Source organism: Sparus aurata, chromosome 15 (genome assembly GCF_900880675.1).
Source record: "Sparus aurata chromosome 15, fSpaAur1.1, whole genome shotgun sequence".
Lineage (NCBI taxonomy): Eukaryota > Metazoa > Chordata > Actinopteri > Spariformes > Sparidae > Sparus > Sparus aurata.
This window is the reverse complement of record NC_044201.1, coordinates 24924667-24939837: the sequence shown is the minus strand read 5'-3', so window position 1 is coordinate 24939837 and position 15171 is coordinate 24924667. Positions and strand designations below refer to the sequence as shown.

The following is a 15171-nucleotide window of genomic DNA, read 5'->3' as shown; positions in this document are numbered from 1 at the left end:
TAATGTAGCAGGACACAAACATATTAACAGCCGTGTCGCACGTGTCATATGATTAACCCAGGGTGGATGGTAAATTAGCAGACCACGCATCAATTTGCATATTGATTTCTAATAGCTGAACTCTTCATCAGGGTTCAATGCTGTTGGCCACCAATTAGCTTATTAGCTATTTAATTATATGCTGAGGAGATCAGTATCAGTATCATCTTTTTGCATAATCTGCCTTGACGACATACAGTACAGTATTCAGAATGTGATATACAAGGTTTATTCCAGTGCTTTTAGTTGTCATTTTTAGGAATTCAAGTATTTTATCTGTTTTGTCGTATAAAAAGGTTCATTATCTTTGGAAAAAAAAAAACAATTAGGCAAAAATTCTCAAAACTGGAGTGTAAAAAGGCTTTTACTTCAAGGGACTGCTTGATTTTCAGCATCTGTTTTGCATTTTTCCATTGAAATTCTTCTCTTCATTCTTATTTACATTAGCAGAAGCATTAGGTGTCCGTGGCATGAAAGGATGTTTACTGTAAACTGTAGTACACAGGTTCACTTTCGCTGAAGGACCAGTCGGTGTGTGGGGACGTAACATTTGTTTAGTTTTTCTCAGCCTTATATTGAGGATACTACTGTAGAGTTTTCCTCTTACATCAGCAAAACTATTCATGCATCATTTCACATGAATAATTTAAACTGAAACATTTTGGAGAAAACCCCCCATGACCCCAGAACAACCTAGACCGGAAAAAAAAAGAGAATCCGACGTTTCACTAAAATTGCCTGGCAGCAATCTCCATCCAATGATGGGAATAAAAGGTTTCCAGTAATGATACAAGAAAAAGAAGAAAGAGGAATGTGTAATTGGAGTTTTTGAAATAGGCCTCGACCTGTCACATCACATACCGTACAGAAACCCTGTGCCATGCTAAATCTGCTTCTCCCAGGCATGAGCTCAGCCTCCCAACCACTGACTTATTTAAAATGTAGTGACCCGGCATATAGCAGCTACATGTCTGCAGAAAGTTGTGTGTGCCTGTGTGTGCCTGTGTGTGTGTGTGTGTGGTATATACTCCTCATAAGAACAAGCCGAACCACTGATTGACGCAGACCCACAGAGAGCCGGCCTGAATCTGGCGTCAAATATGGAAAAAGGTCAGTTTTTTGGTGGCAAAAATCTGCAGATCTGAACCTCTTTTCATTGTGACGTCTGAGACGAAGCCAGGCCGCTGCATCATTAGGACATCTTCTGCTTCATCAATAACCAACTGCAGCACTGCTGGGGAGGTAAAGAATAGCAGTAAAAAAAAAAAAAGACATCTGGCTGCGTTTCAGTGCTTCATTGTCATAAATAAATATTTTATACCAGGAGCTTCAGTTCCTCCGTGTCATGCCCATAAAGCTCCGACTGAAGTCAGCTGGAAAAGATTGCCTGGAAAGCCTTGATGGTACCTGCCTGATGTGCCAAGCACTCTCCTCACAAGACGGAGCGTTTGTAGTGTCACATCAGGAGAATGAAAGGCTGCCTCCTCTAATGTTATCTGTGCCAGGTTTACAGGAACAGTTAGCTGCTGTGTGAAGCTCTGCCATGGTTTCATTTCGCTTTTTATAACATTTTACAAACGCAGCAAGCAGATGATGAAACAAGCTTTAGTCCACGGATTACCGTGAAGACTAAAAATCCAGCCTGAATTAAACACAACCAAACTCAACCACGGGGTCCGGACTCTGCCCTGATGTGCAAAAGCACTTCATCAGCCCCGACTGCGCAGCACAATTTGGCGCAAAGGATGGGGGGGACTGGAGGGGGGGCGTGCGGAATTGCGCAAACGTGGATCTCAATGCGCTTTGGAGCCTCTGGATCATTCATCCTCTGCAAGGATTAGCATCTCTAAGGGGAAATTTAGCCTGGACTGCGCATGTTTGCCACCCAACTTCCACATTGAAAGCCTATAAAAAGGTGCGAGCCTGGTTATCTGAACGTGCTCTGCATCCGTAATTATTATTCCTCTAGAAATAAGCGAGGCAGGCGGTCCGACTTAAACATGGGAGGAAGGGAGAGGACAGCGGGGAACGAGGGTGGGAGTGAAGGGCATAAAAAAGCCCCTGAGGCGAAAAGAAATCAGCCTCCCAGCTAATTAAAAAACAAGTGACAAACACCTTCCACCGCACCCCTGATGCCAGAACCAGCGGTCCACCTCTCTGTCTGTAAATCTGTGAACCAAAGAGGAGGAAAGGCGCAGTGTGGAGAGCGTGGCGCGGGAGGATGCGAGGAGGGAACATCGTCTCCACATCGCATCCAAACCCTTCCGACGCATGGTGCTTTCGAGCTCCAATCTGGGGCTCCATGAGGAGACTGTCCCCCTCTTTGCGTCCCGCTCACTCCACCTCCCTCCCTCCCAAAAAAAAAAAACTTGCCGTCCCCAGACAATGCAGTCTAATGCAAGCAAAGACCCCCAGCATTCATCAGTCGCATCAGCATTCCCGCAGGAAAAAAAAATAAACTGCACAATCTTACCTTCTTTATCCAGAGAGTGTCCAACAATCCGGAGATGTCAGTCAGTAGTAAAAGCGGCACTGTAGCTCTACTAATAATAGTAGCGGTACAAGGAGTGAAAGGAGGAGGAGTAGTAGTAGAGGTAAGCCAGTAGTGGGGAATGGTAATGGAGACGCGGGGAGCTCTTATACGCCAGCCAAGGCGGCGTATCCAGCGAGCGAGACGCACAAAAGACGGGAAGGGGAGTCCGGATTCCCATGCACTGACAGCGTTTTATTTGTTGCTGTTGTTTTCTGTTGTTGCCGACTCCTCGTTTCCATACAGCGTGACCTGTGAGACCTGTATGATCGGGTGACCGGAGCGGCGCTTTATCAGCAAACCCGCATTTGTTGGGACAAGGCGCGCAGCACGGCGGACTTCTTCCTCATTCTTCCCTTCGCGTCCCCTCTCGCTGCGAGCGCAAGAGAAAAAGGGGAGAGAGAGAGGGGGTGAGTGCGCGCGTGTGTGTGTTTGAGAGAGTGAGAGGGAGAGAGAGAGAGAGAGAGAGAGTGTGTGTGTGTGTCTGTGTGTGAGCAGGTCTCTACTTCGTCTGTTCCTTCACACACCGACCGAGGATCAGCACGCCCTCCTCCTCCTCCTTCTCTCTCTGCTGTGTGTGTGTGTGCGTCTCTTTCACTTCTCTGTGTGTGTCTATACACATATATCTCGCCTGTCACTCACACACACACACACACACACACACACACACACACACACACACTTTCTCTCACTTAAATAGGCTGCTCGAGTTTCACTTTTTCCACTTTTTCGGATTAATATCAATATACCATTCAAGATGAACAGTGTTCATGCTTGTCACATCCCTCTGTTCTTCTTTCTCTTGCTGCATGGTTTTTATTCAGCCTAATCAATGTCCACAAAACAGCTCGAGTCTGATTGGTGGGCCAGTGTCCATTAAAATGTCAGATTGGGATCATTCTGAATCAGTTTAGATTGATTGATTGTTCAATGTTTTATGTTCATGTCATCCACATAGATTGCTCGACCCTCGAGGGTCTACAAGACACCAAAAATACAGTTGCAGTGGTCAAACATAGACCCAAATGCTCGAGGCAGATGGCCACCCAACGCTGAGTCCAGTTCTCCTCGATGTTTCTGCCTGTTACAGGCAGTTATTTCTCAACACACAAATAAATTAATCAAGGGGGACTATCAAGACCTGCTCAATTTAGACGGTATCATGTGATTGCTTTTATTGTCAATTGGTGCTATTCAAATAAAGATAAAGATTCATTGAGTTATTTTTCAGCTCGCTCCTAAACAAATAATTCTGCCTCCTCTCCCAAGCTTGACACTGAAAGTCTGCTACAATAAGGTTCTCTTCCTACAGTGCAGCTCAAGTTTTTAATAATCAGCGTTAAATGGAGGACATTTCAATAAAACATACGTCCCTTACATCGTCATAGACAGAACAAAAAAACAAGAGATGAACCTCATTCTCAGTTGCACCTGGCTCACAAAACCAAGAAAGTCCGTCCTCCTCTAGAGTGACACTAAACCTACCCGAACGTAACTGTACACATACGGATCATTGCCTTTTATCTAAATGATACTTTACATAATGTTCTACGGTATAACAATCTTTTATGAGACAGTAGGTTTGCAGGTTTTGCTCATACATGAGAAACTTCTTGCTCGTAATCTCCTGAAATCACAATGTAACCTGTAACATGATAAGTCAGTCAGACAGAATTAGGTTTTCAACTCTTTTGACCTTTTTAAAACCAGGTAATCCGATATAAAACTTAACAACTTGACACTGCTGAGCTCTTCCTCCAGTATTTGGACAAAATACTAGAACATACTGAACAAAAAGACGAGCACAACATAAACTAATAACCGAAAGAGAAAGCTGCCACCCCTATAAAAAACAGAGCAGGGGTTTCCTGCACAACTACACCTGCTTCCAAAGTGCATGGAACAGGTAAAAAACAAAGTCTGAAGAGGTCAAACAGCTCCAGCAACACTTGTAGTATATAAAATAACTGATCCGATACAATTGCTCTTTATACTCCTGCAATAAACCTCATCAGAAGGAACTGGCTTTTCAAAATTGTGAGTTTAACAACAGATATGACACTAAAAGACTGAGCGCACTAGAACAATGTTAACAATGTTGTTGTCAGCATTATATCACAGACAGTGAGGGAGAAAGACTGAGAGAAATATGCATACAGCAAAAAAACTTATAGATTTGTAAAAGGTAACTTTAAAGCTCTTTTACTGGAGACTTCCAGTTGTAAAAATGACAACGACAACTTGAACACACAAAGCTTCTCAAAATATTTGGCGATAACGTTAGATTGGATTAAAAAAAACCACACAATTATAACCAAATCTGGATTTATTTTTTTCAAAAATCGCTGTGTAAACCAAGTCGTTTTAGGCCAGCAGGGGGCAGGAAACACTATTTAAAGTAGATCTTTGATATATGCAGTAGTTATACACAAAACAGCACTGTACAGGTGTTAAATACTGCACATACTTCGTATCTAACATAACAATCACATTTTTGTAATGTCATACTTTTGCGACTTGGGTAAAAAGACTGAAAACTACACACAGAGGAGAAGCTTTGCTTGTTAACACGGGATTAACAACACAAAAGGGTATATTTAAAACCTCTTAACATGTTTCCTTAACCTAACAATGACTTTTCTTCCCTTAACTAAAGAGAAACAGACAAACAATAAGTGGACTTTTTGTAAAAATAAGATGTTGTTTGCTCAGCTGGGATTTCATTTCATTACCACCTCGTTAAAATCCGTTGTAAGACAGAGAAAACTACAGAAAATATAACTAGCTGACACTTGCAAGACGGTCAGAATCAACGAGCGGTGAGCGTTCAGTCTCTTACGCACACTAGTTTAGCGTGTTTGATTGTCGACGCTTAAAAAAGAGATCAAACTACACAATCAGTGAACAAATTCATTTGAATCTGAACTTTCTCTGACCAGTTTTGCATGCATGTTTTAAGCGCTGATGATCTGACTCGGGTTTTCAGTGCTCATGCGGTCATATTTCAGGCTGCTGGTAACAAGAACGAAGAACCAAATGCAAACACTGAGGCCTACCTGGTAGAGCAGCAGGTTAAGTACTGATGGTCAAATAGAAACAGTGTCTGTGTGTTTACTGATTGTGTATGAGGAGCAGCTGTACAGGCAGGTGACCCAGTCAGGTGATCTCTGAAGGAGGGACATTCATTGAGGGCAACTATTGACCAGAACAGACACTCTGGCAATGGGAGGAGAAAGAGTCTGAGAGTGAATATGAAGAAGGATGCTTCACAATGTCCCTCCAAGTTGAAAGACAGCAGAAGTATCGAGGCCAGTTCAGTAAAGGGTTCACCCGAGAGAGGTGATGTGCAACGTTCCCTACACTGACAATGGCAAAGGCCCTTCAACCTTTGTGAGTTCACTTAAAGATGCAGGTAGCAGATGGACAACCAATTCTTCTGCCGCTGGTTGTGACAAGCACAGGTGCAGCGAACAACGTCGAGTGTGAAAGGCTGCTCAGGAGTAGGTCCCGAGCTCCGCAGAGATGTCTTAGGATCATTGGATGTCGGACCACGAGAGAATGAAATAGGCTGACCTTGGTCGGAGGGGTTGATTGCTGGTGGACTGAGGTTGGAGGGGAGACCAAAGGGCGCAGGCTGATTATATAAAGACAGTGACTTGGGCAGAGGTTTGAGGAAGAGCTGAAGGAGACATTGATTGGGCTGCAAATACAAACGGGAGCTGAAGCTTGGGCTTACTTTTCTTTAGGTTAGGGTTGGGTTAGGGTTAGGAAAAGATCATGTTTACGTGTCAAAAACACAAAATGTCAATGCAATGTTGTCTGTTTCGTGGGCTGAGTTTAGAAAAGTCAACAGAAAAAGGGTATTGTCTCTGAAGCGGAAACTGGAGTAAACTCTAAATGATACAAGTTGGACACAAGTTAGATGTCAGATAAAGGTTTAGGTAGTGTCACAGGTGAAGAGACAACTAGAAGCTTCTGCAGAGAAACAAACAGACAGAGATAGATAGACAGAGGAGCAGAGAAAGGAAACTGGAGGATGGGAACTAATTCATAGTGTGGCAGAAGGGAAAGTAATAGACAGAAGGTTCCCCAGTTGAGAAGCAGAGGGCAAACTAGCTGTCAGAATGTTGGGAGGTAAGCGTTAAAAAGGAAATAAGTGGAGAGCGGGGCAGCAGAGAATCAGATAAGGTAGCTGACTGAGGAAGTGAACAGCTGGTTAATAAGGTTAGAGAGGCCGATCTACCAAATGGGGAAACTGAAAGACCGCTGAGGAGGCGGAGGGCACTGCAGAAGAACTGACGAGGGCCCTTGAAACCATAAGTAACACTTGTGAACCTACAGAGGCCATTACTTGATATTGCTGACAGATGACAAGCCAAGAACCCACAAATTCTCTTGGCAAGAAAACGGCTTTTGAGGGTGATTTGCTGATTTGCTTTGGCAGGCTGATGACACGGGATGTTGAAAACACCAGGAATCAGACACGCAAGGGAACCGGGGAACAGGACGGCATAAAGCTTAGTCAACAGAGATGCAACTAAGGGTTGGAGAGAAGACGATCTTTAAGTGTTCATTAGTCATTTTTATCTCTAATGTAAAGCACCTTTTAAAGCTGTCTACAAATGCAAGCCTCCCTTGATAAATGATGAACAGATTAAAGAAAGCTGTGCCCAAAGGAAACATGCTCGACTTTGTTACGTAAGAATGATTTGCTCTGTTTAATTGAAAAATCAGTATTGTGTTTCTACGATCTGAAATAATGAAAAACATCACGAGGGGATCGTGTTATCAAAGTCAAACCATGTATATTCGCATGCACAGTCGAAGAAAATGTTTCTTTGCCTTCTGCTTTTAATGCCATTTAACAAAATTCTGATAAATTGCAGGAATTTGTTTTAATAAATTAAATATCAGCACGTAATTCCAAGTAATTAACAAAGATAACAGATAACAGGATTATAGTTCCATTGTCAAAGAGTATTTGGTTACATTTTTGATCATGTCTTTATGAATATTTAAATGTAGTTTCATCCAACACATTACAGATTACTAGTAACCTGTTTTTTTTTTAGGAATTTTGAGCTGTTTAAAGGGAAAACATAAGATTCCTAGAAATTCAATTGTTGTGGCTGCATCCATCTTTTTTAGTAATAGATGCAGTATTTTCAATGTTTTGAAGTGATCCAAAAGTATTCAGAATACGTGACCTTTTTTGTAAACAAATTGATTACATTTGAATTGAAATGCCATGTTATTCACATTCAGTAACTGACTACATATCAAAGTAATCTGATCGAGGTGCAACTTAATAACCTCTTTAGTTTTCAGGCTTTTTCATTCATGCGATTCATTTTCTAATGAATATATCAAAGTAGGTATAATCAGTAGAAGCAGATCATTTTGTTTCGCTGAATGATAACATCAAGTTTTACTTCTGTCATGATGAGAAAGCGAATTTCAGTGCAACTGAACTGAGAAAGAGGAAGCGAGAGAGAGAGAGAGAGAGGGGAAATGCCAGAGCCCTCTGCAGATGTGAAGCTGACACAGGGAGGTAAGAGCTTCAGCCCATTAATTCATAATTCAGAGGAGCTTCACCCCGGGGTGCCTTCTTAGAGCACAGCCATTCTCATAACTGTCACTCAAACGGCCGTGCGAACACTATAGAAGCCTAGCGAGGGCTATGCAGCCGACATGAACTCAATATATTGTATGGTTAAAATGACATTTTGGAGCAGAGTGATGCAGCTTGAAAACAGGGAAGTCAAACACCCTGTAAAGTGACTTTAAATTAAAAAGGAAGCCTCCACTCCTGCACGCATTTATAACATACGTCATGTTGTGTCATGATTCATAGAATCATTTCCTGCACGACTGAACAAGATTGTTTATTGATAAGAGTCCTGTCCAGTCAAGAGATCACTTTTGTTGTTTTTGTCAATGTCATAGTTGGAATAAGACAAATCATTTATGTTTCAGGGTGACTTTCTTTATAACTGGGTAACAGCGGTGCTCAATCCTCTGTGAATACAGGCTGAGGCGCATGCTGCATCTCAGCAGGGACGCATTTTATTCGACTTTGGCCATGATTATGATAATAGGAGACTGCTGTTTTGAAACAGGAACATTTACATTTTAGTATAATTTGGTTTTGGCAGTATAAAATATGGGAAAGACCTTCTGCTAAAGATGGCAATATATCATGCCGTTACAAAGAGAGCACGCAAAGAATAGGATCGTCACATTCTTACACACATCCTCTGAAGTCTAACAAACACTCTCTAACACACACCTGCGTGCACACAAGCGCACACATAATTTTAACATCACAATGGTGCACAATGATGCATAAACAGCCAGAGGGGGAAATATTCAGCAGTGATAAGACATTTTTCCTCCAGCAGCATCTTACAGCTCGCATTAAAACTGAGCGCGGTAATTCCTCTGGACGCCTCAACTGAGGTTAAAAAGTCACTAATGGGCTTTTTACTCAAACTACAGTCCCAAAGTAGACGACTCCTACATAACGTGTTATATAAAGTGTTTATAAGTGGACAGTTATGGTTAAATTATCATCAGAGCAAAGGCACAGAGCTTTAATAAGTTTATGTGTAAAGGGTGATTATACATTTTGATTATATTATCTTTATTTAATTTATTAAAGAGACTCTGTGGAGCTGATGTGTTGTGCTGGAAGCCGGTAGTTTACGTGAACGGGGGACTCCATTTCTAAAGTAACAATAGCGACTGTTGCTCTCTGTTAGCAACATTTTCACATCACGTTACAATCTGCTCACATATGGCCAATAAAAAAGTGATCAATACATGTGAAATGCTACAAATTGTTACATAGAACACCTTTAAAAGTAGTGATCAACTATAAGTTAATATAATCATGTGCAGTTTATTTACAGTAATGTGCATCAGTCCATTGGAGATTCCTTTTATCGTCATTGTGAAACTCCAAGAACTCTGGCCGTCGTTTTCAATTTGATCCAAATTTTGTTCGAATCCAAGTTGGTGCTGCAATCTAACAGCAAACACAGACGCAGGTGAGAAAGTGAGAGGGAAGATTTGCCAAACACTTCGAATCCAATCTTGTTCGACACCAGCAGCATCGCCAATTACTGTGAAAAGTCGGCATGACTTTTTACCGGCTATATCAATGTAGCTTTACCATTTCACCTCGCAAACCTGAGCTTGCTTATATATTGGTAATTTACTGTTCCATATGCAATAAATGCTTTTTCAGAGTTTCCACATTTCATTCCATTCCACTCACCTTCTGCACAAAATGTAATCGTGACAATATCTGTCTTGTTACTGGCCTTCATTCTGACCCAGGTCAGTCTAATCCAAGGGCTCAGATGAAAACACATTTTTAAAACGGTCTTACAGACAATGTGATGTACGAGGTCAAAGAAGATGATTACAACAGGAACAATTGTGCATAACAGTCCATCAATATGGCATAGGAGTTAAAATAACAAAAGTACTCTTTTGAGGTAGAGGTAGATGTTGTACTTTTTAATATTAGAAAAAGAGCTCACAAAGATTCCCAGAAAAGTACAGTCTTTAAAAAGTGATGCTGATATGTCCCAAACATTACTCGCGTAAATGACACCTGTGTTCCCATCTATTGTTCTACTCTGGTTGTTTTATTGAGTGTATTGTTTGTATTGAGTTTGTCTAGAATCCTCTTTCGAAATAGACAAATATTTGAGTCTTCGCAGCAACAATGCACATTTAACAATACAATAAAAAGGGGATGTCTGTGCAGTAAATGCAGATGATATGAAGCCTTTACAGAAGCAGCACGCGGGTCAAAACAGGGCCAACAACTGGCAGGACACTTGTGTTTTTAAGCCACTTAATGATGATATCTATGGGTCATGACTGTGGATTTTTTGGTTGCGCCTCGGGTATTATGACAGACATTAGTTGCATAACCAACTTAAACAAACAGTCTCGATTAATCAGGTGCAAATCAACACTACGACCGTGGATTGTCTTTAAATTACATATAAATATAAGCTTGTCAAATTAGTCAAATGCAAATGCAAATTTGATGATATTTGCACAATACTGACAAATGAAGGTATACTAGGTAACAAAACATTAATCCATTATCCAGTGTGGTACACTTTCTGTTTTTAGTGTTTGCAGTCTGTTTGAAAATCTGTCCTTGTCTTTGTCACTATTTGCAAAATGATGAATGAAGTGCAAGTGCACAACACTCAAAGGTAGGCAGGTTGCAAAACAAAGAGCAAGATTAAAAATTGATTAACGTCTAAAATCTCAAGATGCAAATACAAAAGGTGCCCAGCGAAAAGTTTAGAACAATAAGCAAGAAAAACAAAAGCAAGCGAAGTTTTTTTTACGTAGCACCGTTCACAAACACCAGTCACAAAGTGCTTCACGGTCAAACATAGTAAAAATAAAATGAAAACAAACAAAAAGAATACCACATACAATATAGATGGAGGGCTGATAAAACAAAGGAGTAGAACATAAAACAAATATTTAACCCAAATGCCTAAAAAGCAGGTTTTAACTGCTTTATAAAAGAGTCCACGCAATCCAGAGATCTTTCAGAGATTATTCCAAAGCTTGGGGGCTGCTGACTGAAAGGATTGATCAACTCGAGTTTTGAGATGTGTCTGAGGAACACTAAGAATGAGGAGGACGTAAGGGCTCGACTGTGACCATCTATTGGATTGTGTTAGGAGCAGGCAGGGGCACAATCCACAAATTAAAAAATAAATACATAAACTAGATAAATTACAAATCAAAGAAGCACTGGGATTGCAGGCAAGGAACTTGGAGACACGGGACAGATGTCAGGAAAACATATCATGGTGCCACTAATAAGCCATCATGCAGATACCATATTAACCAGTGAGAGTAGATGGAGCTGGTAATGATACTTCTATGTGATCTGCATGTATGCTTTACTGAACACGCAACATCCTCAGGCTGTACCAGCAAACCCAGCGCTTCCTCTCACATTGATGCAAAGCCAGCGATTCCCTACATGCTACAATGATGTTTAATATGTCGTCCTGTATTTTCGTGACAATTATATGTACATGCAAATATACACACACACATGCAGCCACACACACATGTTGGCTGGAGCGGGCTCGAGGTGAGTAATCTCGCCAAAGGGGACGTCTACAACCTACGACCGCTGACTAACTCTACATATCTCTCTCGCTCACATGTTCTCATTCTCCAGCTCTCTCAGGCCACGCGGTGTCAGCTGGTTGTCTGAGACGGAGTGCATTACGTGTTTGACATGTTCGCCCAACTTTGACCCGCTCTACACCTCTCTCCTCCCAGACGAATATTCGAGTCTTCGCAGCAACAATGCACATTTAACAATACAATAAAAAGGGGATGTCTGTGCAGTAAATGCAGATGATATGAAGCCTTTACAGAAGCAGCACGCGGGTCAAAACAGGGCCAACAACTGGCAGGAAACTTGTGTTTTTAAGCCACTTAATGATGATATCTATGGGTCATGACTGTGGATTTTTTGGGTTGTGCTTCGGGTATTATGACAGACATTAGTTGCATAATCAACTTATACACTCTTGATTAATCAGGTGCAAAACTGAAAGAAAGCTGCATTTTAAAGGTTTTCCTCAAAATACATTTAAGTGGACACAACCTCAATGGAGCCTAATGTCTGTGAGTTCCCTCTTACGCCCAAAATAAACCGAGCCACTTGTCAGATGAGACTGGCCACAGAAGAGGAACCAAAAAGGTTCAATTCAAGCATCAGCTTCCAGCTCCATTTTTGAGCAATGCTAAGATGCATTTCACAAACTGTTTACCGCTGGGTTTCCCTACGATATCCAATTTTGAGAACAGTAGTGAGACTGAGAAACACTGTGTGGTTTGTTCAAATTCTAAAATGACCTACGTTTTTATGTTCCCCATGTAAACTATGAACAAATGTTGGAGTACATAGAGTAATGTTGTTTTTGCTTTGCTCAAACAGGTGTACCCAAATCCAGAACCCGACTCAGGACGAAAGTTAAATAAAGTAGATTTATTAAACAAAGTCGAATATGATAATGATGGTTTAAGGGAGTCCAGACTGCAGCAGAGAATGGTGAGGCAGTGGGTGGCTGGAGCATGCTTGAGCTGAGAGGACTGGCAGTGTGAGCTGAGCAGAGCTGGAGGCAGAGATGATTGATCTGGCAGGCAGGCAGGCAGGTGGTGATCCTGGGACACAGCAGATACTTGATTAGATACTTGAAAAACAAAAAAAAGATATCATTGAACACACAATTCAGGGTGGCTGAGACGGTCACCGCTTACAAGATAAGACACATCATGGGAAACACAGAACACACAAGGACGGGAAAAACACAAGAAACACGAGGGAAAACTGGTGGCACGGTTGTAGCCATTGCAGTTAAAGGGTAACTCCACCAGTTTTACACATTCTAGTGTGTTTACATGTCTTAGGGAGTACTACTTCTTATGTAAAAAAGTAGTACAAAGCCTTGTGTGGGCGCATTCAATTAGAAAACTTTCATTTCAACTCATATTTTGTTGTTTTGTTTGGAAGACTTATGGTAAAATGATTCAAAACCAGATGTGGTTATATTTAAATCTGTTAATTTTAGTCACAGCAGTGAAGACAGTGTCAGGTGGGTAATTTAAAATACAACCATGTTGGTGATATGAACAACAAAATGCCACATGGACTGCAAGCACGACTGTGGTTCCCTGCTAATGTGTCGATTGGGGCACCTGTTGTGGGTTGATTGTTTCAGAACAGGTGCAAATACATGCCAAGACACTGACAGTGTGTTACTGGTGTCATGTTATCTAAGTTTAGCTGTGGTCAAGACAAAAATACTCTACTTGACAAAGTCTCAAGAAAAAAAAACACAGTTTAGATTGTGGAGTGAAGATTTGAAGATTTACTACCATAAACAACTGACTGACATGGTTCAATATAAGCTCCAGTTGCATTAAAAACAAAAAGAAAAAGAGAAGAAGAAAAGAAAGGCTGTAAAAATAAAGGAACACGTCATTCATGAGTAATATAAAATGAGCAGATCTGCTGAAAGCTTGTCCTTGCTGAGTGGTGAAGTTTCTGCAGGGCAGCGATGATCAGTCTGCCGAACTGGATTAGTCTGAAATGTCAGGAGAGGAAAACGGTAACAGAGGTGAAATGTATGAGGGGAGAGTTTCAGACATCAGCTGTGAGGAGAGACAAGCCTGCAGTCGGCTGTGTCCTTAGATACTGACAGAAAACACACACACACACACACACACACACACACACACACACACCTCGCGTACATGTCTACAGTACACATCTTCCTTTTCTCTTTTTCCCGATGCCAAAAAAAAAGAAAATCAGGGGAAAGCTGCTAAGTCATGCAGGCGGTCAGCAGACATCCGATGATTTATTTGAACCTTGGCTGCAAATCTGAAAAAGGCATCAGTTGGTCCGTGACTCTCCAGGACGAAGACTTCTTTCTTTGAACCGACGGGCAGGAACCAGGTCATTTAAGGGAGCAGCGTGGGTCATTTCAGAGAATATGAACCTTCACCTTTGATTAAACTTTTGATGGGTACACAAGACCTCGGGGAGGAGACAACAGTTACGCAACACACACAAACACACACACACACACACACACACACACACACACACACACACACACACTCATTTGCCCCACTTTGCTGTTGTCCACACTGTGGAGTTACACATGAAAACAAGCCAGTGACTGCAGTTCGTGGCCGTGTGTCAACAATTATAGGTGTGAAACCACTGAATGTCTTTAAGGAAAACTCGGGAAAATTTCAAGCCACAAAAAGGTATTTAGAGCCAAAACACGACCTTCTTCTAACCTTAACCAAGCTGTTTTTGCACCTAAACCTCACCAGAGCATAACATTTTGACATTTTGCAGAGAAGCAATTTGCCAATATTCATTCTGGTGATTGGGTCAAGTTTTATCTGCTGTGAAGCAACACAGGTGTTACTACCCCACTCAGATATATGCGTGTCTGTGTGTGGTTGTGTGTGTCGCTGTCAGCTGTTAACAAATATCCCGATTTCTGTGAGAGACTCTTCTTTTTGGTAACCCTCTCCCGGTTTCCTCCTGGATTTACAAATACTTCTCTTGATTTATTATCATTTTTCAACCCTTTTAGTTATCATAACCTGTTTCTGCTGCCCTACAGGTTGTAGTTTGGTGTACTGTTGTCCCCTCGCCATTTTTTTGGGGGGGGGGGGGTAGTACCTCCAGAACTCCAGGACTTTGCAAGTCTGCTACATAAAAAAACCCCTCTCCAAACACTTTTTAATGATGAGGGAGGGAGAGTAACATGCTTGTAGGAGCATGGTGATAGTGATAAACTGACAAAGATCAGATATCTGCAGGGTGATTGGGCTGCTCTCACAGAGCTTTGGCGATAAGAAGAAGGAGATGGGTGTGAAACTTCACTGAATGTGTCATTTGTATCCCTTCCAACAACATCCACGGTAGAGACTGAAGAAAGAGAAATCCACTCTGCAACATAAATCAGCAGATGTTAGGGGAAATTTGGTCTTGAATGACTGAACAACCAGCA

At 41.6% G+C, this 15171-nt stretch overlaps 1 protein-coding gene across 2 annotated transcripts in view; it reads right to left on the bottom strand.

The window, feature by feature from the left end:
- The window catches only part of slc8a1b (solute carrier family 8 member 1b), a 152271-nt gene extending 149130 nt beyond the window's left edge, over positions 1-3141 (bottom strand). Inside the window, exon 1 of one of the 2 annotated variants that reach the window (XM_030441215.1) lies at positions 2513-3141. The gene's annotated coding sequence lies outside the window, so the exon portion shown is untranslated. The remainder of the gene's footprint in view (positions 1-2512) is intronic. The other variant, XM_030441216.1, reaches the window with a different exon arrangement.
- Between the last annotated feature and the right edge of the window lie 12030 nt (positions 3142-15171).